Source organism: Phascolarctos cinereus, unplaced genomic scaffold (genome assembly GCF_003287225.1).
Source record: "Phascolarctos cinereus isolate Bilbo 61053 unplaced genomic scaffold, phaCin_HiC Scaffold_3;HRSCAF=262, whole genome shotgun sequence".
Lineage (NCBI taxonomy): Eukaryota > Metazoa > Chordata > Mammalia > Diprotodontia > Phascolarctidae > Phascolarctos > Phascolarctos cinereus.
The window spans coordinates 229549074-229574631 of record NW_027555736.1 but is presented as its reverse complement, the minus strand read 5'-3'; the positions used below and the strand labels follow the sequence as shown (position 1 = coordinate 229574631).

General features: G+C 38.3%; 1 protein-coding gene across 6 annotated transcripts in view; it reads right to left on the bottom strand.

Moving 5' to 3' along the window:
• NUMB (NUMB endocytic adaptor protein) overlaps positions 1 to 25558 on the bottom strand; it is a 175000-nt gene that overhangs the window by 120438 nt on the left and 29004 nt on the right. For 3 of the 6 annotated variants that reach the window (XM_020986352.2, XM_020986349.2, XM_020986351.2), the window contains exon 1: positions 21133 to 21151. The exons of 2 other annotated variants lie outside the window; for them this stretch is intronic. The gene's annotated coding sequence lies outside the window, so the exon portion shown is untranslated. Of the gene's footprint in view, positions 1 to 21132; positions 21153 to 25558 lie in introns of those variants that run through there. One more of the 6 variants, XM_078151484.1, reaches the window with a different exon arrangement.

The window sequence follows — 25558 nt, the reverse complement described above, 5'->3', positions numbered from 1 at the left end:
TGTGAGGGAGGTGCTTATTATTATCCTCATTTTACAGATGAGGAAACTGTGGCTAAGAGAAGTCATATGATTTGCCCAGTCACCCAGCCAGTTAATCTGTCTGCAGCAGGGTTCAGACTCAGGCCTTCCTGACGCCACATAAAGCTCTCTACCCACCATACCCCCTAAATGCCTCATAAAACAAATATGAGGAACCTGAATTCCCTTAATAAAAAGAACAACGGTTGAGGACTCAATGTGTGAAATAGCTGATTATTTGGCATCAAATACTGATGCCTACTCTAAGGAAGATGATTTTTCTAAAGGACTATTTGTTTGATGAGACTTTCAAGAGAGGATAAAACAGTCTTTACTATTCATTCTCACCAAGTAAATGCCACAGCACATGTTCAAACCAGAGTACAATTCTAAAATCCATGTTTCTGTGCAACACTGCCTACTCCTTTCTTCAAAGGCCAGAAGAGTAATTGTACTTCAGGCTCTCCTGTAACTCTGCAGTCCTCTGCTCACCCCTCAGAAGGCTTCTTGTTACGCTGTGATCCCTCACCACAGCAGACTAACCACTGTACTGCTGCAGCTGCTGCTTTTTAAGAGGTCTCTTAAACAGCCAACAAAAGCAATGCTAGGCATACAGTTGTTTCCTAGCAGTAAATTCTACCTACTGATAGAGAAAATATTTCCTTCATTTACATATATTCAATTTGGTCATCAAAATAATCATTTTAAAAGTCTGTTAAGGAAAAATGTGTTGAAAATATAAAACCACAAGCAGTGCTCATAGTGAAAATATATCTAATTTAATTTCTGTTTGTGATCCTAAGGCAGTATGCCAAAACACAAGACTGCAGTCAACAAACAGCATGGTTTGTTTGTTTTTTAAGTTTTAACTCTGATGTATAAAAGTATTTCCTCAGGGCGTCTGTCTGCACTGGTGAGCTTCACTTCATTACAAAACTGATGCTCCTGAAAAACTGCACATAAATGGAATTTTCTGCAAATCAAACTCTATTTTAAATCAGTAGGAGAGCTTTCTGTCTACCCTTCAGTGGATCCCTTGAAGTATAGAATTAAAATTTTTTTTTTCTTGGTGAGGCAATTGAGGTTAAGTGAATTCCCCAGGGTCACCCAGGTAGTGTCAAGTGTCTGAGGCCACATTTGAACTCAGGTCCTCCTGACTCCAGGGCTGGTGCTCTATCCACTGGCCCATCTACCTATTTCAAGAATTCTTTCAGGACCTGAAAAATTCTCTCTTAGTTTACCTCTACCTGGCTCAGATTTTTGTTGTTGTTGTTCAACAACAAAAGCAAGTCACAGAATTCTGACTGAAGTTTTTCTTCATTTTAACACTTCAAAAGATGTATACTTTCATCCGTTTAAGTACATTTCCCTCCACTGATACAGACTGCAACCTCTCCCATTCTTCACCCAGGTATAAGCAATGGAAATAGATTATATTTCTCAGGGCTTCTCACAAAATGGTCAGTGTTTTGTAGTAAACTGTGTTTGTGGAGTGGGAAACTTTTCTCTTTCCTATCAATTAAATTGTTCATTCTACTACCAGTTAACAATTAGCTTCCTGTTCCAGGAAGGGAAGGATCAAAACTTACTAATAACTCTGCATAATTTTTAATTTAGGAATGAAATCTGAGTGAAATGTATACTTTGCTCTATAATTTGTAAAAGAAGAGGCAGCAGCAAGGCAAGGATCTAAGACATCTCCAAATGTCTCAGGATGGAAAATGCTATCCACATCCAAAGAAAGAACTATGGAGTTGGAAAGCAGATCGAAGCATGCTATTTGCCCTTTTTTTTTCTTCTGTTTTGTTTTGTTTCCTCTTTCTTGTGGTTCCTTCTATTGGCTCTAATTCTTTCTTACAACATGACTAATGTGAAAATGTTTAATAGGAATGTATATGTATAGTGTATATCAGATTGCACAATGTCTTGGGGAAGGAGGTGGGAAGAGGGGGGAGAAAAATGTAAAACTCAAAAGCTTATGGAAGTGATTGTTGATAAATCAAAATAAATTAATAAAAAAGAAAAAAAATGTTTAAAAAAAGACACAGGGCTAACGCAAGGTAGGAGCAGTTTTAAGTAATCCATTAAGGCAATGTTGTCCTTGAAGAAAAACACTAGGATACATTCCATGCCTAGAAAAGACTAAAAGGAGGGAAAGCAGGCAAAACAGAGAATCTGTGTTTCCTTAATTGCAGTCAAACAAGTAAAACTGGTTTGCTATGAATATAAAGCCCAAGAGTCATAATTTTCTTTATTCCTATGACAGAGAAAGTTATATAAGATTACTGAAATGTTTTTTAAACCCTTAACAATTATAAACTACCTATTTCAAATGCATCTTAAACATTCAGCATGACACATAGTTAAGGTAATATATAGGTCTGGTTGAACTACACAACATTTTTGAAATTAATTACTTTAGCACCTAAAGGATCTGTCATTTCCTTGATGTCGGTAATCTTCAAGAACTACCATGGCCAAAAAGTTGACCACAGTGCAGCCAACCCAAGAACAAGTTTCTGCTCAGTTTATAAGACAGCAGATACAGAAAACCTCAGCAAACACCCCATTCTCAGAGCCTTTCCAACTTGCTTCAAAGTTTCTCTCTACTTGGAACCATTCTCCACACCGCTGTCAAAATTATTTCACCCCATCACTCCCCTGCTCAACCAACTCCAGTGGCTTCCTGTTCCTCCTAGAATCAAACATGACCTCTGCTGAGTTTGTAAGGCCATTCACAACCTTACCCCAATCTATCGTTATAGTCTCAGGGTCCATTACTCCCTATTTCACACGCTGTGATCCACCCAAATCCCCCTTTGTCTCTGTTATTCCAACGGAGGGGGTCCACCTGACCTTTGCATCACCTGAAGCCTGGAATGGGCTACCTCCTGACATGCACCTCCCGGAATCTCCCTTTTTCCTGAAAATTAAAGCACAGATACACTTTGAATTTCCAGGGAAACTATAAAAGCTATCATATGCTCTAAAAACCTAAGTCTGCATCAAAAATCACTTTAAAATCTTATATACAAAATTTTAACATCAAGAGCTGCCTCCCAGTAGATAAGTCAAAGAACACACTTTTTTTTTCAAATGAAGCTTTACCAACCATAAATGATGACGGAAAATAAACTTCAGATCTTGAATAAAACCACTGAGTTTCCGCCAAACTCCATACAAACTGGCAAAGACGGGAACATTTGGGGTTGAAGGGACTATGAAAACATTCACAGCTCCAACTGTTCTGGATTTCAATTTGGAAAGATCCAAGAAAAATCAGTAAACTGTCCATATAATTTTGATATCCAGCAATCCTACATGGCATATACCCTAAAGAAATAAAAGCTAAAAACAAAAAAAAAAATTTTCAAGAAACCAAGGTCTAATATATGTCAAAATATTCATAGCAGCACTCTGTTAAGAAAAAACTAGACACAAAATGGTGCCCACTGAATACTATTTATGCAATAAGAAATGATTGAATACAAGAAAATTAGTGATAAATGGGAAGTGGGAAGATTTGTAGGAATTGATACAGAGAGAAATAAGCAGAAAAGAATAATATACATAATGAGTACAACAAAGTAAATGAAAATATCAATAAAAAGATGTTGAACTCCTGATCAGTTGAAAAACTCATGAAGGTCCTGAAAGAGATAAGCAAACCTCCTCCCTCACAGCAAAGGGAGGGGGGGCCCTACTATTAGGACATAATTTATATACATTGTCAGACAAGGTTTGTGTCAGCAGCATTTGATTTTTTTCTTTATCACAAGGGAGAGTTTGATCTAGGAGTTTGAAATGACAAAAGACAAAGACAAAAGGTATCAATATAGCATATTTTTCTTTTTAAAGTTAAGCTTCAAGTTGTATCTTATGTCTTTTTCTCTAGAAACCAGCAATATTTCTTTGCTGATAACATTGTGACGATTTCCTCTTCCAAGTTTATACTTCTTTAAAAGCCATCCCACAATAGATAAATGATTAAAAGGATGTAAACAGACAGTTCTCAAATGAAGAAACCCAATCTACCAATAACAATATAAAAAAATTCCAAATCACTAGAGAAGTGCAAATGAAAACAAACCTAAGGTTCTACCTCGCCTCCATCAGATTGGCAGATGGCACAACCATTCTGGAAAGTAATTAATACCCAAAAAGTCACTAAATTGTTCATACTCCTTGACTTAACAATATCACTTATATGGGCTTTATATTCCAAACACAAAAAAGGGGGGGGGAAGATAAACAAAATTTCTATAGCTGCTCTTTTTGGTCATAGCAAAGAACTGAAAATCTATGTGGGAGCACATCAATTAGGGGATTGGCTAAACAAACACTGAAGAAGAGGTACATGATGCAGTTCTGCATTTTTGTTTAATGCTTTACACATGTCACCTTACCAGATCCCCAAACAATCCTGTGCCATTGATGGTATAGGAATTATCCCACTTCATATATAAAGTGACTGAGTCAAAGACCAGTTGGTCCAAGGATTTGCCCACGGTCATAAAGCTAGTAGGTGTCCAAGCCTGGCTGAGAACCCAGAGCTGCTGACTCCAAATCAACTGTATTCTGGGATACCACAACTGGCCATCACAACTCATTTATACAATCAGTAGTCATAACTACTGTCGGCCCTGTGTCTCAAGGTCTGGGTTCATATGAATTGGTGCAGTCTTGGGGGCTGACCTCCAAAATGTTACTTTCTTTGACTTGTTCTGCCCCCAGCCAAACTTTACTCTCAGAAATCTCAGGTTATATCTCATTTTTCTGTCTCCAGAGTTGAGTAAAAGGAACTTATACAAGTTTTCAGTGTAATGATGCCCAGATACTGAATAAAGTACAAGTTTTTTTCTGCCTCACAAAAAAAAGGCAAAAATGCAAAGGATTTAAAAGAGCCCATAAACAAATATAGAAAAAAACCATGACAATTCATAAATAATCAACAAAATTTCCTTCCTCTCCAGTAATTTCCACTTCCAGAGGCATCCTGAAGTCCTCCAAACTTAGTCCATGGTTTGGACTCCCCTCAAAGGAAGACCAAATATTTTAGTGAGTGCTTCCATAGGGATGCATGCAGTCCCTCAAACTTAAAACACCATCCTGTGGTTTACAGTACCCTCAGAAGGGAAATAAACTTGGAACTGTTAGATGTGCAAAATCCCAACATTCTACTGAGTCCTTCCTGTCTCCATGGAGACTTACTGTTCAGTTGTGTCAGACTCTTTGTCTTGGCATTTTCTTGGCAAGATCCTGGAGTGGTTTGCCATTTCTTTCTCCAACTCACTTTATGGATGAGGAAACTGGGGCAAACACGGTTGAGTGATTTGCCCAGGGTCATACAGCTGGTAAGTGTCTGAGGCCAGATTTGAACTCAGGAAGCTGAGTCTTCCTGACTCCAAGCCTGGCACTCTATCCACTGTGCCACCTACCTGCCCAAAAGAGACTCATATAGATACTCAACCATCATGGATTCCCTGGAAGGGAAACACATCTAGGATTGCTGAACAGGCAATTCCCTTCAAATCAGACCCATGCTACTCAAATAACTAACTACATTACAGCCTAGGGAAGGGAACCATCAGGAAAGGTCTCACATAGAAAGAAGGTGGTCTTTAAACTCTTTAAACTGAGCTTTGAAGGAAAACTAGGATTCTAAGAGGAAAAGGTGAGGGAGTATATTCCAGGCAGACAATCAATACACAGAAACAGAACCAAAAAAGTGTTATGTATGCAGAGCAGTAAGACAGCCAGTCTGGCTAGACCTTAGGAAGCATGATGGAGAATAATGTATAATAAAGCTAAAAGGTTAGGTTGGGTCCAGACTGGAAAGAACTTTATATTCCAAACAGCTTCTACCTGATTCTAGAGGAAACAGGGACTCACTGGAGGTTTCTGAGCAGGGCAGTAATACAGTCACACCTGAATTTTAGGAAAATCATCTTGGCAGCTGTGTGACAAATGGAAGAGACTTGAGACAAGGAAACCAACAAAGAAGTTATTGCAAAAATCAGGTGAGAGGTGATAAAAGGCTAAACTATCACGGCAGTTGTGTAGGCAGAAAGACAGGGACACATGTGAAAGATGTGACAATAAAAACAAAAGGTGACAACAGACTGGAAGATTCAGATAAAGGAGAATGAAAATGACACCAAACCAAAGAGGACACCAAGTTTCTATAACTGGCAGGACGTTGGTACACTTGATACAAGTGGGGAAGTACAGAAGATAAGTGAGTGTGGTAGCAAAAAATCGTGAGTTCTATTTTAGTCACATTAACCTTAAGGCATCTACAGTGTACCCAGTTTGAAACATCCAGTAGTAGAACTGAAACCTTATTATTCCAAGCCCAGCACTCTTTCCACTATACAACCCTACACAAGTAATGAATTACTATACTTCCAGCATCTGTTAAACAAAGAGTTGCTTAAACCTCAAATGTAAAATTTTAAAGAAAATTCTAAGTATTTCCTTTCAATCATTTGCAATACATCCTTTTCTGTGTCTCTCTGATGGGTGTAAGGTGGCACTGGCAAATGAGGATCTACTCTGGGAGTATGCCCAGAATAAGCCTATGGATGGTAGGGAACCAGCTTCTCGGATTCTGGGGAATGGAGAGGGACCAACTCCTCATTTCCACTTCACAGTATGCTCAGGCAGGGATTCTGTTTCTTGCTTGCTTGACCTTCTTGCAAAGGTCTTTTCATCAGCTGCTGAACCAGAATTAAGTATATATAACAAATGGCCCTAACGAACCAGTCAAATCACTCTTTCTGTTCTCTGGGCTGTGTTTTGAGTGAGGAAAATGAAATGCTATAAATTTCCACATGGGGAGACGTTCTCAGACTTTCATCTCCCCTTCCAGGCCACCACGATGTGGCCAGTAAACACACGGCCTTGCTTTTGCTTCTATCCCTGTTGTATTTATTCTTTCCTTCTCTTAGGTGAAGAATTACCTGAGGTGGAACAGACTAGGTTCCACAACCTTGTAAGCTCTGACAGGTGAGAAGGGCACAGGACTACACCAGAGTTTGCTAGTGGTTGAAGTCCAGAAAGGAGCACATCCCCAAGGAGCAACCTGCAGGAACCAATCTAGCAGTGGAGTCTGACAACAGCCTAGACACCATGCTCTGCAAACAAGGGAGCAACTATCCACTGGGTATTCAGAAATTAAGCTGGAAGCATGAATGCTTTGCAGGAACCCCTTTAAACTGAGGCCCATTCTCTCCAGGTCCCTTTAAGTTTGAGCCCGCTCTCCCCAGGGACCAAGGGGATTGAGAGGAGTGTGTTTCTTCAGTTGGGAAAAGAGTTGAGAGAGGCTTTCTATACTATGATTCTTAACTCTATCTCAGTTAAATATCCTTCTGTAAAAGCTAAGTGATATTAACTGATAAATGACAATCAATGATATGAGGGAGATACTAACTGTAACTGATACTGGGGAGAACACTCTGCAGTGGGGACTTAAACAAGTAACATTAGAAAGATACCACATCCAAAGAAAAGATGCATCAGGGGCACCCCTAAAACTGAGGAAATGTAGTCAGCCTCATTCTGAGTATCTGCCAGTGCAAGTGGGAGTTGAGATTAAGTCTAGAGCTTCACTACATGAGACTACAATCTCATTTGCCTGGGAAAAGGGCAAATGTGTTTGCCTAAATGTATACAGAGTCAATTTGAACATATTTGTTTGCTTGTTGGATTAAGCACTTACGGAGGGCAAGAACTGTCTTTTACCTTTTTATTTTATCCCCAACACAATGCCTGGCCCATAGGAGGCACTATTTTAATAAATGCTTACCGACAGTCACCAAAAGCATTAAGGAATTGCTAAAGAAAGGGAGAAATTGTTAGATCTGGATTAAAAATAACTTTGTCACTAACTGCTCTGTAACTGAAACTATACTAACAAGTGGATCCTCTGCTAAGCATCTCTAATTTCCCGTGTGTAGAGAACTCTCTCCAACCAATCTACTTAGCAGATAAGTCCTACGGAGTTCCCTGAGGCACACACAAAATAGGCAACTGGTCCAGGTTCACATAGCTTCTTAGTGCCCGAGACTGGATCTAAATGTTCCTGACTCTGAATCCAGCACTTTATAACTTATGCCACACTTAATATTTTTCTAAAAGTAAACTAGATGTGAAAAGCAAACATTAACAGACACTGAAAGGATAAGGACTCAGATTCTCAAATAATCCCCTAGCTCTGGCCCAGGCTGGCTGGAAGTCCAGAGAAATATATGTGGCAATCACACAAGTAAATGATGGGACCAAAAGTTTGTCATCCCACAAAAAAACACTTTAATTGCCCAAATATCTCCCAAAAGATACAAAGATAATAAAAATTAATTAAATTAGCAGTTCACACACTCACTGAATTAAAGCTAAAAGGAAGAGAGCCCATCAAATCCAATCACCTCATTTAACAAGTAAGGAAACTGAGGCAAAGAAAGACACATGATTTGCCCAGAGCATAAATCTCCTAAGTGTCTAAGGTAGGATGTGTAAATGGATCTTCCTAAACCCAGCACCCTATCCACCATACAATGCTGCATAACAGTCACTCAGGATTAACGACTACTTATCCTTAAAGAAGGATTATTTGCAATACTCTGTTTCTCCAAGGTTCAGAATAACTGTAAGACATTATGTTATTTTAACTTACATCAAAATTTATATAAAGTTTTGCTTAAATATTCAAAATCAATTTATATTTTTATATCTTTAAAGTGTCTTATATAAAATAAATACATATACATATATATATATATATATATACACACACATATGAATTCCCTTCCAATTTCACTTTAAAGCACTATAAATGTTAGATATAGATACACAGAGAGAGAGAAAATGCTAACATTTCTATAGCACTTTAAAATTATCTCACTTAATCCTCACAACAACCCGAGGAGGTAAGCGCTATTATCACCCCCATTTAACTGAGGTAACTGAGGCAAACAGAGGTCAAGTGACTTGCTCAGGGTAATACACTTTAGTGTCTGAGGCAGAATCTGAATTGAGGTCTTCCTGATTCCAGGCCCCTCTATCCACTGTACCACCTACCTGCCAATGTGATGACATAATTATTTGTGTTTTCCTAAAAAATTAAAAATTACAAATTACCCCAATGGAAATTTCCAAGGCTTCAAACTTGTTACTGACCTAAAACAACAGCTAAACCTAAAATCATTTAATAGTAAGAATTTTAGCCACGATGACAGATAATCACAAAACTCACTAGCAATACCAAACATTATAGGAAAACCCTAGGTTATGTGGTCATTACTACTAGTTTGTGGGAGTGACAGGGATCACACTCAGGAGGCAAAAGTTGGAGGAGCGTTAGATGGAAGCAACAGCACAAACGGAAGCAGGCAGTTAAGAGGAAAACAATGCAGAAACTACATACGCTGCTTTTATACCAATGGGGACGGATGTTTAAAGCAGCTAAATATTTGGTTTTTAAAGCCTTATCAGATTTTGATCAAATGAGATCTGATTAACTCCAAACTGGCTCGATCTTATGTGCTTTCTCATCATAGCATATAAAATTCAAAGACAGAACTCAGTTTTTATTATTTTTGCAACACTTTTTGAAGAGAGAAGAGACAGAAGTATCCTTGGCTACTCTACTGATTTATACCACAAGAAAAATCAAAGGACAAGAAAATATGCTCAAAACACAAAACTCCCATTATCCCTCACTGTCAGGGAACGAACTTTCCTACCAAAATGTATTCCCCAGAAACAGGAAGCTTATTCACATAAGCATGAAAGCTTTTCTTATTTTAGTCATTTTAATGTAAATCTAACATACATTTTTCTGCCTTAAAGAGGGCATACTGAACATAACCTATACTCCTCTAGATGAGAGGCAATATTGCGTTGTGAATACAGAGGTATCTTAGAGGCAGGTCTCAGAAGACCTGGGTTCAAGTTCTGCCTTGGACACATAATTACTGTGGGACCCTGGGGGAAGCACTTGACCTCTCTATACTCTAGGTTAGGTGGAAAGATTAACATGAACTGAGGCTGAGTGCAGTGAGCAGAACCAGGAGAACACTGTACATAGCAACTGCAACACTGTGTAATGATTAACTATAATAGAATTAGCTCTTCTCAGCAATACAATGATCCAAGACAATTCGAAAAGACTTGTGATGGAAAATGCTATCCACATCCAGAGAAAGAACTATGGAGTCTGAATGCAGATCAAAGCATACTATTTTCACTTTTTTTTCTTTCTGGTGCTTTTTCCCTTTTGTTCTGATTCTTCTTTCACAACATGAATGTACATGTATAGTCTATATCAGATCGCTTGCTGTCTTGGGGATTGGGGAGGGGAAGAAAGAAAGGGGGAGGTCAGGGGAAAGGAGGGAGGGAGAAAATTTTGGAATTCAAAATTTTACAAAATTGAATGTTGGAAACTATCTTTACATATAATTTGAAAAAATAAAATAGTATTAAGGAAAAAAAAATACTCTAGGTTAGGAGTTGACAAACTTTTTCTGTAAAGGGTCAGACAGTAAATATTTTTGGTTTTGTGGACCAAGAGGCAAAGTTGAAGAGATTATGTAGACACTTATATAACAAGAGAGAAAACAAATTTCCATAAATTTTTATTGACAAAATTCAAAGCATAATAATAATTGAGTAATTTAGTGTAATTTTTTGCTATACCGATCTACTAATGAGAAGAAGAGAATTCTTTCTTTGGGGATAACATTTAGTTTAAACAGGATTCAAAGTCAGTTTCCCCTATTTGATTGCAAATGCTCATCTGCTAATCAATCAATCAACAAACATTTATTAAGCTCTTACTACTATATGCCAGTAATTGCGCTAAGCACTAAGAATATTGATCTGTAATAAGATTTTATGCATTTCATTTTTGAAAATGTTCTTTTACACATATAAGTACTATCAAATATTACTATCAATCCATGAGCACACAATTTTAATTAAGCACGCTTAACATCTAGAAGGCATTTATAGAATTCCGCTAGATTCTTCTCTTGATATTTGCCTTTTAGCATATCATTACATTGCAGAACAATCACTTCCAATTGAAGCTTATCAATTGCAGTTAACTGGATTTGGAAATATGGGAATTTCTTTTGTACTTACATCAAGTTTTGGAAAATACCATTGGAACTGTAGTTAGAGCTCAGAAAATATATCCTCTGCAAATTTATGTGAGAATAGAAATCTCATTTCTTGTTTTAACTTTTGACAGCACAGGAAACATAAAGAAACTCTACAATACTTGTGATTCAAACAATCTTAGTTGTCATGCAACAGACTTGATCACAGTATAAGTTTCACATATGAGCACTCTTTTGCCTTGTAATTTTAGGTCGAATTCATCAAGAAACATTATCAAGTCTGTAGTGAAAGATAATTTCAAAAGTCACTGTGTTCAATAATAGTGGTTGAAGGTGTTCTCATTCAAGAAAATTTAATCTTGGTCTCTGGCTCAAAAAAAATCATGAAACTTTCTTTTCACCTTCTTTTCTTGTTTTGACATAAGTACGCACTGGTAATAAAAAATAAATAAAATATCAAGATATGGTAATATGCATGGCATTGGAAATGCTGTTAAGTTATAACTACATCACTGTGATTTGTAATTCACTGAGCAACCACGGAAAGCATGAAAGCACAACATACGGTCCCTATCCCAACAACTCAACACTGCCATTGATTGTGGCTCCACACATATAAATAAGCATGGCTGTGCTACAATAAAACTTTATTTATGGACACTGAAATTTAAATTTCATATAATTTTCATGTGTTACAAAATATTCTTTTGATTCTTCTCAACAATTTAAAAATGTAAAAACCATTCTTAGCTTGTGGGCCATATAAAAACAGGATGCGAGCCACAATGAGTCCATGGGGCACAATTTGCTGACCTCTGTTTTAGGCAATGCTCTACTGACTGTAAGCTGAAGAAAAGATGCCAAGTTGCACTGGCAGAATAAATTCCTCACTGGGGGCTCTCTACACCAGTGAAAACATAAGTCCAATCTCTGTCCTTACCTCCATCTCTATCCTATGGCCATACTTTATCAGAAAGGCAAACAAGGAACCACTTGAACAGGTCCAAGAGTCAGTATGCATTAAAAGATTACTTTGGAGATATATGAAGGAATGACTGGAAAATGCACAAACTGGAACAGGGAAACTAATGAGGAGTCTACTACAATAGTCTAAATGAGAGATGATGAAGGCTAGAACACTAAGGCAGTTGAGGTGTTAGGCAGAAAGAAGGGACCGTGAGACAACTGCTTTGTAGGCAGAACAAAACAGGGCAACAGACTGGATATTGGCTGAGGGGAAGGAGAGATAAAAGAATCAAAGATAAATCTAAGGTTACAGAGGTGACGATGAAAATATTGTTACACTCCAAAATAATAGGGAAATTTAGAAGACAGACGAATTTGAGGTTAGGAGGGGAAATGAAGAAACAGTTTTAAATATACTGAGTTTGAGATATCTATGAGAGATCCATGTAGAGATGCAGGGCTGGATTTAGATGAAGACTAGGATTACACATACAGAAAGAGCCGTAAATCACCTGTGCAGGGATTTCAATTGAACCCATGGAAATGGGGAAGACTGATAATGATCCAGCAAAGAAGAAAGAGAAGGACAAGAGAAGAGCTAGGAGAAAACAATGTTACAGAAGCCAAGAGAAAATATCCAGGACATAGGGACAGTGGGTAGTCATGTGGTCAAAGAGGATGAGGACCAAGACCTTTGACCACATGACTATTCACTGTCTAAAGCTGAAGAATTAAGGCCCAAAGTGGTCAGGTAGCTGACACATCACCCAGGATTCAAACGTGGGTTCTCTGACTTCCAATCCAGTACTCTTTCCCCCATCATGCTCTCTTGAAGTTCACTGACCTCCACTTTCCTTGGTGCTAGTAGTAAACAAGAAAAAGGATCATTTGTAACCTTTTAGAAAGCAATTCCAAACAAAACTGGACGTAGACACCGGACTGCAAAAAATTAGAAAAACTGAGTATGAGATGCCAGCCAACTCTATAAAGGAACTTCATAGGGAAATGCAAAAAAGGTATAGGATGACAGCTTAAGGGGACCACAGGATCAAGATGGAAAAATACCTAGGAATGCTTGTACGCATAATAGTGGGGAAAGGATGAACAGATAAGGAGACAATGAAAATAAGAGAGCATGTAATTAAAGGGGAAAGCTCCTCCAAGAAACAAGAAAGAATTGCCTCATGAGCATGCAGGGATCAGAAGTACTTGAGCAGGGAACAGAAGGAAGGGAAAAATTTTAAATGGTGCAGATGGGAGGGGACACCATTCCAAGCTCCAAGGCCAGCATGTTTAACTACATGCATGCATTTCTTCAGGGCAACATTAAAATCAGGTGATAATAATAATTGCTGTTTAATTGTTTTCATTCATATCTGACTCTTCATGACCCCATTTGGGGCTTTCTTGACAAAGATACTGGAGTGGTTTGCCATGATGAAAAAACTGAGGCAAACAGGGTTAAGCGACTTGCCTGGGGCCAGAGAGCTAGTTAAGTGTCTGAGACTGGATTTGAACTCAGGGCTTCCTGTCTCCACACCCAGTGGTCTATCCACTGTGCCACCTAGCTGCCCAATAATAACTAAGTGCACTAAAAATTCATGTTACACAGCTGGGCCATCACAGCTATAAGGCTACCACATTATTCATCTCTTTATTTATCACTTTATTCATCATTCCACAAACAAGATATTCCAAAACTTTTCCATTTTCCTAAAGCTCCCTAACTTGTCCAACAGCTCTAACATTCGACTGACAATCTCATATCCTACTTTTAAATATGGAAGCCAATGTATCAGACTGCACACCATGTTGGGGATGGAGGGAGGAAGGGAGGGGGAGAAAAATTTTAAACTCAAAAGCTTATGGAAGTGATTGTTGATAAATCAAAACAAATTAATAATTTTTTTTTTAAAAAGAGGGAAGCCAAATCCAATAGGAGCTTATAGATTACAAAAAGTATGTCTATACACATCCTCTACTTCTATCTTTGCCAATGTTAATCCCTGAAACTATATCACAGTATAGTAGATAGAAGCTGCAGTCTTTAACACCTACCTGGGTTAGGAGCCCAACTTAGATGTGTGACCCTGTATAAACCACCTAAATTTTCTGTGACTAAAGGTCTTCAGCTGTAAAATGGAGTTACTAACAGCAGCAACTTTACGGGGTTGTTGTGAGCATCAAATGAGATAATGCATGCAAAGCACTCCCAAATTTAAAATACTACTGACATGTGCTATTTATCATCATTATTATCCCCTTTTGCCTAGCCCAACTTTCTTTCTTTGACAGCTTCAAACCCTCCCTTCTCTCTGACTATAAACATGTTCAGAACTCCCCCATCCTAAAAATAAACCTTCCCACATTTCCGTGCCACATCATGGACTACTGACATCTTCCTCTCCTGCCCTCACTGCCAAACTTCTAAACAGTGTAGACACCACCCTACTTGTTCTTCACGCTCTCCTAATTTTCCTTTCTGTCCTACTAGTGTACTGAAACAGCTTCCTCCAAAGTCATCAATGAACCCCCTATCATAAGCCCCAACAGCCTTTCTCAGCCTTCACCCTACTTAACCTTGTCATAACATTCAACACTGCTAACTGTTCTTAATATTCTCTCCTCCCTAGGTCCTGCTAACACTGCACTCAACTGGTTCCTTCTTTCTCCTTCCCATCCCCCTAAATCCTGGTATCCTTTGGGACTATTCTTAACCCTCTTCTCTCTACATTGTCTCCCTTAGAGATCCCATGACTTCTCTCCCCGTTTCAATTATAAACTCTACAGGGTGGACTCCTTGATTGATATCTATAGCCTCTCATTTCTGAATATGGCATGTCCAAAACTAAATTTATAGTGTTTCCCCCAAAACCTGCCCATCCTCCTAACTTTCCTATTTCTATTCATGGTAACACCATTTTCCAAGTCATCCAGGTTCAAAATCTCACTCACATACGCACCCATCTAATCAGCTGGCCTGAGTAATTATAGACTGAAATTTCTCCCATCTATTCCCCCCTTCCAACTTCTCCTGCCTTGATACAAGACCTCATTACTTATTCCCTGGGCTATTGTAATAAGCTCCTAATAGGCTTCTTTGGCTTAAACACTGCCTGCAAAACAATCTTTCTAGTGCACAATTCTGATCATGTTAAGAGAGAGTAGGGAGCCTCTAAAGGCTTGGGCAGAGGAATAAATCCCTAGTCACCACAATCTGGCTGAAATCTTTCTAGCTTTATCTCTCAGTACTCCACAGAGTCACCAAACCAGTCAAACTGGACTACCAGGAATTTCTAAAATTTGTCCCATCCTCTTCTACCTCCAAGCTTTCTTGTGTTTGGAACTCACTCCCTCAAATTCTAGCTCAGGTTCTCATTCCTCTACAATTTTTGCCCTTATTTCTGCAAACCTCTCTTATAATACACTTCATGCCTCTCCCGATGAATTTTAAAAGAATAAGAACAGTGATAGCTGACATTTGTATAGCCCTTTAGTTTACATGTCTGATCTCATTTGAGCCTCACATGGCAGGTACTACCATCATAATTACCATCATGATAAGGATAAGGAAACTGAGGCTCAGAGAAAAGTGTCTTGTCCAGGCACCTAGCTAATAAATGTCAAGAGGTGAAATTTGAACCCAAGTCTTCCTGACTTCAAGTAGAACCCTTTATCCACTATACCATGCAGCCTAACTAACCATACAGTAAGTTCTACTGCAGTTATTTGTGCTTCTTCCTTACCTCCCTACTAGATTGTAAGCTCCTTTAAGAGCAGCTCCTGTCAAATATATGACTCTTCTGAATTTCCCTGTTTCTGTTCAAGGCACCACCATTCTTTCAGTCACCCTGGTTTGAAAGCTCAGAGTCTTCCTTGAGCCCCCTACTTTCCCTCCCTCCAAAGAGCCAATCAGTGACCAGGTCTTGTCACTTCCACCTCTGCCCCACTTTTCATAAACACGATCTTTTTGCTACCCACATGGCTACCATCGTAGCTCAGGTGTTCTTCACCTCTTAACTGAACTACTACAACAGTCTCCCTAACAAGTCTCCCTGCCTCAAGTCTTTCCCCACTCCAATTTCTCCACTGACAGCAAGACTACCAAAATAATATTAGCAAAGCAGGTCTGATCATGTTGTAGACTCCAGTGGTTTCCTTTTACCTCTAGGAGCAAATAAAAACTCCTATTTTGTATTTAAAAACCTTCATGACCTGGCTGCACCCGATTCCCTTTTATGTCCTCTATGGTCCAGTGTTTCAAACTGGACTTTCTTGGTGTCGTTCACATACAATCTTCTACCTCCCATCACCACGCTTTTGCAGAAGTTGTACCTTATGCCTAGAATATACTCCCTTCTCATTTCAGCCCCTATTAGAATCCCTAGATTCTGGGGCGGCTAGGTGGCACAGTGGATAGAACTCTAGCCTTGGAGTCAGGAGGAACTGAGTTTAAATCCAGCCTCAGACAGACACTTGACTGACTAGCTGTGTGACCCTAGGCAAGTCACTTAACCCCTAGATTCCCTCAAAATTGAAAACTCAAAGCTGAAACACTACCTCCTTCCTACAGGAGCTTTTTTCCTAAACCCCTCCCAAGTGCTTTCTCCCAAAATTACCTTGTATTTCTTTTGTGTGTGTGTGTGTGTGTGTGTGTACGTATGTGTATATGTATGCATATGCATATCTATCTACATATAGGAACACAGAGGTATGTTTCATTTTCATATTCGGTGTGTTTCATTTTTGGTCGTGTATTCCCGGTATCTAGTACAGTTCTTGGAACAGAATGCTTGTCTAGTAACTGAGTATCTACAATCAGACTAGGCTGTAGTCAGCCCACTGAAGCGGTCCATCTGTATAAATATGCTAGAAAGACACTGGCAGATGGACGAGAAGATCTCCTATGTGTGGACACTTGGGAATCAGAAAGCCTTGGGTTCAAACTCTGCCTCAGACTTTTACCAGCTGTGTGAGAGCTTAGACAGGTTACTTAACCTTGCTGAGTGTCAGTTTCTCAATCTGTAAAACAGAATCCACCCTAACGTTGCTGTGAAGGACAAATGAAATAATGTATATAAAAGTCTGCAAACCTTAAAGGACAATACAAATGCCAACTACTACTATTATCAAAATGACACAAAATTGTGATAGATACAATGATGAAAATAACTTTATCTGCTAAGTGTAAACAAGAAATGAGGCATTAAAGAGGGAGGTTTAACTACAGTGTTCACAAGAGTCACACACACAAAAAGGCTTTCCTATGGATATCAAGGCTCTCTAAATGAATCAGCAGATGATAGGCTCTCAGTGATATCCACAGCAATGTTCAAGAAAACCTGGTGTAGCCATCCAAATCCTAAAAACCAAGTGGGAGGAAAACATGCATTGCCCACACTATGACATGCAGCCAATGAAGCCAATACATCAAAATAAGTATCTTGGACAAGTGTAGCAGTTGGGCAGTGAACACAGTCTGATATTGAGGCTTAATAGGAGTTGGAAACTGCATGTCACTTCCAAATAATCACCAAGTGCTGACTGCTGCAAAAGTCCTCCTCTTTAACACTAACATTCCCCTGTTGATCTCTCTAGCTATAAATCACAGAGCACCATAATCTCTGAATTATCAAAATTACAAATGATACAAAAATAATTAAAACATAGAGGCAATAACTAGGCTGCAGCAATGATCACTTGCACTGAAACAGAGGCATAAAAGACCCTGAGGACGTTAAGATTAGAAAAGGAGGTGTAACTATAAGGTAATGAGAATGAGAAAAAGCAACTTAACAGCCAAAGGGATATAGACTGGTATCACAAAGATAAGCTATCAAATGAACTTTAATTCCCTCATCTGCAACACATACCTAGGATACTACTTGCACTACCTAGCTCAATAGCCTGTCATAAAGAAAAATACTCTGGGGATAGCTACGTGACACAGTGGATAGAGCACCAGCCCTGGAGTCAGGATGACCTAAGTTCAAATGCAGCCTCAGACACTTGACACTTACTAGTTGTGTGACCCTGGGCAAGTCACTTCACCCCACTGCCTCATAAAAAAGCAAAAAAAAAAAACCCCACTCATAATTATAAAAGCGCAATGTTTTATTACTAAAACACTGCCACTACGGCACAAAACAAGAAGGCACAAAGGGTCTTTGGTCAGCAACTGAAGCACCCACACCAATGAAAACAGAGAGACACCAAAACTGAAAGAAAATTTCTGTTGAGTCAGTATACTCAGCAATCTAGCAAGTACTAAGAGTACCAGACTTGTAGCTTTTGACAACTTGACAGTATTTATCACACTTAAGCTGTGTTAATTATGATAGGAGAAAAAAAGCTTATATAGATATATAATTTGAACAACACTGCAAACACAAAATAGTTATCATTATAAGGTTCTATATGGTTGTTTAATTGTGTAGTTGAGACTGCAAACCTATTAAAAGTATTACTGGATTTCAGGTAAAAAAGGGAAATCAATAACTGCTAGAGTAGTCCAGGAAGACTTCAAGTAGATAAGTCTTAAGCTATGCCTTTAAAGACAAGGTAGACTTTGGTAAGGCAGAAGCATGAGAGGGTATTTTAAAAGAAGCATACCGAAGTATTATCAAAGAGACAGAAATCAGTATGGTATGTTCAGCATGCTATGTTCAGTAGTCAATGAAAAGAACAACCTGACCGCAATGTAAGTTATGGATAAGACTGGATAGGGATGGTGGGGCCAAATCCAGAAAGGGATGGAAGGGGAATGAAGGAGATAAGCCTTGAAAGCTGAGTAGTACTGCATTTGTCTCACAGAAGGAGCTTGGCAGGATACCTTCATTTCTTGTTTTTACAAACTATTTATGTAATACTGAAATTACTTGTTTTTTGAATGTTTTTGATACAGTACATTAGATGAAAGGCAGCATGACATAGTGGGCAGGGCACTGGACTATATTAAATCCCTTAATCTCGTATGACTAAAGTTCTTAAATACATATTTAACAATGAAACCAAGGCAAGTAGGTGGCATAGTGTATAGAGTGCTGGGCTCAAAGTCAGGATATCTGTCTTCAAATATTGCCTTAGAATTCAGGGGTGGGGAACCTGCAGCTTGGAGGCCACAGGAGGCCTTCAGAATTCAAACTTCACAAACCAAACAAATCTAACAAATAATAACCTCTCTGAACCTCAATTTCCTTATCTGTAAAATGGGGGAGTTGGACTCAGCCTGTAAAGTCCCTTTTAGCTCTCAATCTGTGATCCTCTGGTATTGTAACGGCTAACATTCCCTTTGGTATGAAGATTAGTAAAGAATTAAAGTAGGACAGTTTGAGTATTTTGTTTTCTAGACATTTAAGACTCTCTACCACCATCAACTTTTCACCCTACTATTTCAAATATGCTATATGCCCTTCTACCATCCTCTGTTCTTCCAATCCCACGCATTTCCACAAGTCATCATCCATGCCTGGAATGCACTTCTTCTTACATATAATGGCCTTTTGTGTGCTCATCTTCCTTCTAGGTGAAGTTCAGATGCCACCTCCTTCATGAATCCTTCCTGGATCTTGTTCCTCAGGTCAAAGTGACTCTCCCTTCACAAACTGTCCGAGAACCCTTAGCCTGAATGGCTCCCCCTCCTTTGCTTTTACAACATTCTACCTTTTATCCTTCTCTTCCCCATCCAAATTAAATCATAAATGCCCTCAGGTCATAGAAGATTTCATTTTTTAATTATGAATCTTCATAAGCTTAGGTTGGGACCTTGTACTCTAACTTCTAGAAATACTGATCCATATTCCTCTTCCCTTTTATTACCAAACTTTTTAAAAGAAGTTTTCTGCCTCTATTCTTTCAATACCCACTCACTTCTCAATCTCTTTAAAATCCCTAAAAATAAATTCCACTCAACATGTCTAAAAATATATATAAAATAATGCAAAATCACAAGAGAAGCTTAGCACTTAGTGTCCCAAAAGTCTCAGTGCAGTTTTAAGCAATTAAAATATTAATAAATTATTAATTTAAGCCACTTAAGTTTCCATTGCTATCACTCTACTTACACTGCTCTTCTGAAAATAACCAATGATATTTTACTTATAACCAACCAATCATTAAGTATTTATTAAGTACCTCCTCCATGCATTGTACAAATACAATAAAACAACCCATACTCAGAAAATTAATCAAAATAATTAATGATTTCTGTAAAGTAGCAAGTTATAATGTACATTAACAGAATTTGGTTAGTTTTATAATACATATATTTGTATACACACACAAACATATATATAAATATACATAATATAATCAGGGCTTTTTCTTTTTCCAATGAGAGGGAAAACAGAAAGATAGAAATAAGGTAGCAAAAGAAGAAAAGAGGTTCTTTAAAGCATTTTTTAATGCACAGAAGGAAGAACAAAAATAATCTAAGGCAAGGAGGATAACTTTGAAAGTTACATATGGAATTCACATGCTATCACTTATTTAAAAAGAAAAGCAAGCTGTACATAATAAAGACCTGCAGCTTTGTGGGCAATCTGTTTTTTCTGTCCTAATACACACACACACACACACACACACACACACACATACACACACTTGCCCATTTTATTTATATATTATTTGCTAGGTTCAGAATTTTAAGTTTTAAATTTTAAAATAAAACCACAAAATCATCAGACTCTCTGTATACTATTAACAAAAGCCGGCAGAAGAATACAGAAATAAATTCCACTCAATATATCTAAAAAACATACAAAATAATGAAAAATCATGAAAAGCTTAGCACTTATACAGGGTGTCCCAAAAGTCTCAGTGCAGTTTTAAGCTATTAAAATATTAGTAAATTATTAATTTTAGGCCACTTAAGCTTAAAACTGCACTGAAACTTTTGGGGTACCCTACAAATACAACTACAAAAACTCTTTAGAAGGGGCAGCTAGGTGGCACAGTAGATAGAGCACCGACCCTGAAGTCAGGAGTACTGAGTTCAAACCTGGCCTCAGACCAAACGCTTGACACTTACTAGCTGTGTGACCCTGGGCAAGTCACTTAACCCCAACAGCCTAAAAAACAAACAAAGAAAAAAAACTCTTTAGAGAAATAAAGATAGATAGTTGGAGAAATACTGTCAGTGGTTTGGCCATACAATTATAATTAAAGTGATGATACCACCTAAATTAATTTACAGAATTAAGTGCGATACCAACCAAATTACCAAGGGGCTATTTTGGAGAAACAGGCAAAGTAATAAAAAGAAAATTTATCTGTAGAGACAAAAAGTCAAGAATCTCAATGGAAAAATGAAAAAAAAAAATAGGAATAGAGGTTAGCATTGTCAGACTTCACACTGTATCATAAAACACTATTTTATACTGGTTTATAAATAGAAAAGTTGATCAATGGGAAGAGATAAGAACTAGATTTGGGCAGAGCAGTCCAATGTTTGAAAGGCCTAACTCCACAAATGACTGATGTAAGGACTCCCCATTCAACAAGAAGTGCTAGGAAAACTGGAAATTAGTTTCACAAAAATGAGTCTTAGACAAGGGTTCCTAACTCTGTGTATGTCATCAACCCCTTTGGCAATCTGCCCATAACGTTTTTAAGTGCATAAAATATCATACATAAGACTACAAAGGAAAACAATTATATGAAATAATTACTGAAATATTTTTTAAGAAGTTCTTGAATCCCAGGTTGAGAACCTCTGATTTAGACTTGCATTTTACACCATATACTACAAAATTCTCATAACAGATGTAACCTAAATATAAAAAGTCACATACTTAAAAGAAAAGAAAGAGAGAAAGAGAGAGAGAGGAAGGAGCTACCTTGCACAACCCAAACAAGAGGCAGAGGCAGAATTCTTAACAAGACAAAGGAAAGACATAATCACAAAAGCCAAAAAGACCATTGTGACTGTACAAGGAAGCACAGATTCTATCCATTACTTAGTTACTCCTGAATCTAGATACATGACTGGCCTATCTTTTCTTCAAGTCACTGACCTCTCACAACACTTTCACAGGACTTCACTTGCACAATTCCTCATTTGTCATGCTTTATATAGACAGCCTGCTCACACTCCTATCTACCTCTTCCACTCATCTTCAGGTAATGTGTGACCTCACCTGTTCACAGACTCTTGGATTCCACGACTCACACCATCAGCCTTCAGCAGAAGAACGGGAGTGTTAAAATGATGGGCAACCAAGATGCTGAGGAGCCTTGAGCCTTTGTCATGAGAGTAATGGCTGAAGGAATTGAGCATATGTAGCCTGGAAAAGAGAGCCACTTGGGGGACAATGATACCTGTGCTCAAACATCTGAAGGGCTATCATGTGGAAGAGGGATTATACTTGGTCTTTTGGGGCCCAATAGGTCAGAACCAGGAACAATGAAAGGCAGTGGCAAAGACACCAAGTTAGGTTTGAAAACAGGAAAAACTTCCTAACATTAAAGCTATTCAAAAGTGGAATGGGCTGCCCCTAGAAACAAAAAATTTCCCCTCCTTAGAGGTCTTGTCATAGACTGAATTACCATTCATTAGTTGTTATGGCAAGGATTCCTTTCATGAGAAGGTTGTACTAGGTAGCTGCTCAGGTCCCTAAGAACTCTCAGATTCTGTGATTCAGTAACCAGAGGGACCTGGGCAAATCTTGTAACTTCTGTGTTTGCCAGGCAACTCCCGAGGATTTACCTACTAAATTACAGAGTTAGGTCCCACTACATGTGTTGCCTTTGCTGATGAAATCACAGGTGTACTGTTGCAACAGAGCAGGCACTCATCTGTTTAGAATACTGAATACAGCCTACTGATGAGTCTGCCTCTCAGAAGTCTCCCCCCACTCCAGGCCATACTCCAGTCAACCACCAAAGAGATTTTCCTAAGGCATAGGTCTGACCATGTCACACCCCCTACTCAATAAACTCTAGTGGCTCCCTATCAACTTCCAGAATCAAATACAAAATCCTCTGTTTGGCATTCAAAGCCCTTTATAACCTGCCTCTCTCCCTGTCCCCACCGCTCACATACACACACCCCTTTTAAGTCTTTTTAAACTTTTATCTCTTCCCCCGACTCACATTCTTTGATCCAGCAACACCAGCCTTGCTATTTCTGGAACAAGAATCTCCATCTTTTGACTCCCTGCATTTCTAATGACGACTGTCCTCATGCCTAGAATGCCCTTCCCTCCTCATCTCCACCTCCTGGGTTCCCTGGATTCCTTCAAGTTCCAGCTAAAACCCCACCTTCTACAGAAAGCTTTACTAATCCCTCTTAATTCTAGTAATTTCCCTCTATTAAATATTTCTCATTTTTCCTGTATGTAGCTTGTTTATTAATAGTTGTTTGCATGAATCATCAAAACCACTTGGTACTGACTAAGAAACAGAGTGGTGGATCAGTGGAACAGGTTAGTCAATGTCTATGACTACAGTAATCTACTATTTGATCAATCCAAAGTCCCCACCTTCTGGGATAAAATCTCATTATTTGACAAAAACTGCTGGGAAAACTGGAAAACAGTATGGCAGAAAGTAGGTATAGACCATCATCTCACACCATATACCAAGATAAAGGCAAAATGATTTAGAAATATGGGGCATAAGCAAATTAGGGGAGCATGGAATAGTTTAGCTGTCAGATCTATGAAGAAGGGAGGAATTTAGGACCAAACAAGATATAGACAGCATTACAAAATGTAAAATGGATAATTTTGATTTTACAAAATTTAAAAGCTTTTGCACAAACAAAACCAATACAACCAAAATTAGAAGGAAAAAAGAAAACTAGGGGAAAAATATTTATAGCAACTATCTCTGATAAAGGTCTCATTTCTCAAATATACAGAGAACCTAGTCAAATCTCTAATACAAGTCTTTCCCCAACTGGTTGGTCAAAAGATATGAATGGGAAGTTTTCACAGAAAGAAATCAAAGCTACCTGTAGTCACATGAAAAAATGCTCTAAATCATTACTGATTAGAGAAATGCAAATTAAAACAATTCAGAGGCACCACTTCATACCTATGCAATTGACTAGTATGACAAAACAGGAAAATTATAAATGTTGGAGATGTGGGAAAACTGGGATGCTAATGCACTGCTGGTAGAGCTGTCAACTGATCCAACCACTCTGGAGAGCAATTTGGAACTTATGCCCAAATGGCTAAAGAACTGTGCCTACCCTTTGATCCAGCAATACCACTACTAGGTCTGTACCCCAAAGGGATTATCTGCACAAGGGTATTTATAGCAGCTCTTTCTGTGATGGCAAAGAATTGGAAATCAAGGAGATGCCCACCAAATGGGGGATGGCTGAGCAAGTGGTGGTATAGAATTGTAACGGAATACTATTGTTACAAGAAATGATGAGCAGAATGTTTCCAGGAAAAATCAGAAAGACATGAACTGATGCAGAGTGACATGAGCAGAACCAGGAGAACATTGTACATAGTAACAGCAATATTGTACAATGAAGAACTGTGAATGACCTAGCTATTCTAAGTAATACAGTGATCCAAGATAATCCCAAAAGTCTCATGATGACAAAAGCTACCTGCCTCCAAAGAAAAAACTGGAGTCTGAATACAGACTGAAGCATACCAGTTTTCACTTTCTTTTTTTTTTCTTTTTGATTCAAGTTTTCTTCCACAAAATGACAAATATAGAAATCTGTTTTACATGACTGCACATGTATAACCTATAACAGACTGCTTACCAATCTCATGGGGGGAGGAGGGGAAGGAAGGACAGGGAGAATTTATAACTCAAAATATTTTTTAAAAAACAAATATTAAAAATTGTTTTTACATGTAATTGGGGGGAAATAAAATATTTTTAAAAGAACTGGCAAGCATATTAATATTAGTTAGTACTCTAACCAAAGCAGCCAGATGAAACTACCACAATACACTGTGCTTATTAACATCCCTAACATTCCCCAAAAGATCTTTAGCACAGTCATACTGCTGTAGAAAACTGCTGAAGAAAATCTGCCAACCAATCTCTTACTTTCCCATGGGACGATCCTGCTGACATATTCCTTGGTGTTTTATGACATAGATAATTCTACCTCAAGGAGTCTCTTGTATATACATGCTCTCTTTCTTTTCCCTCCCTTTCAGCTCTTGCCTAGTTACCTCAGAAAAACCTGTCTCCCTTTCTTTTCATTTTACTGTCAGTTGAACAGACTTTTTGTGAGCTAGTGAGGACACTAAAATCTCACATATGACATTCTGTCTGTGGGAAACTGTGTTCTGAATACAAAACAATGGACTAAGAAATCAACTTTTAGGAAAATACCACCTAGTCTAACCTGGATGATTTCCTGAACACAGAAGGAAAAACAAACTAATCATTCACTCAACATGCATTTATTAAGTCATCTATTTTATGCAAGGTGCTATACTACACACTGGGGAGATACAGGGATAAACAAGCTC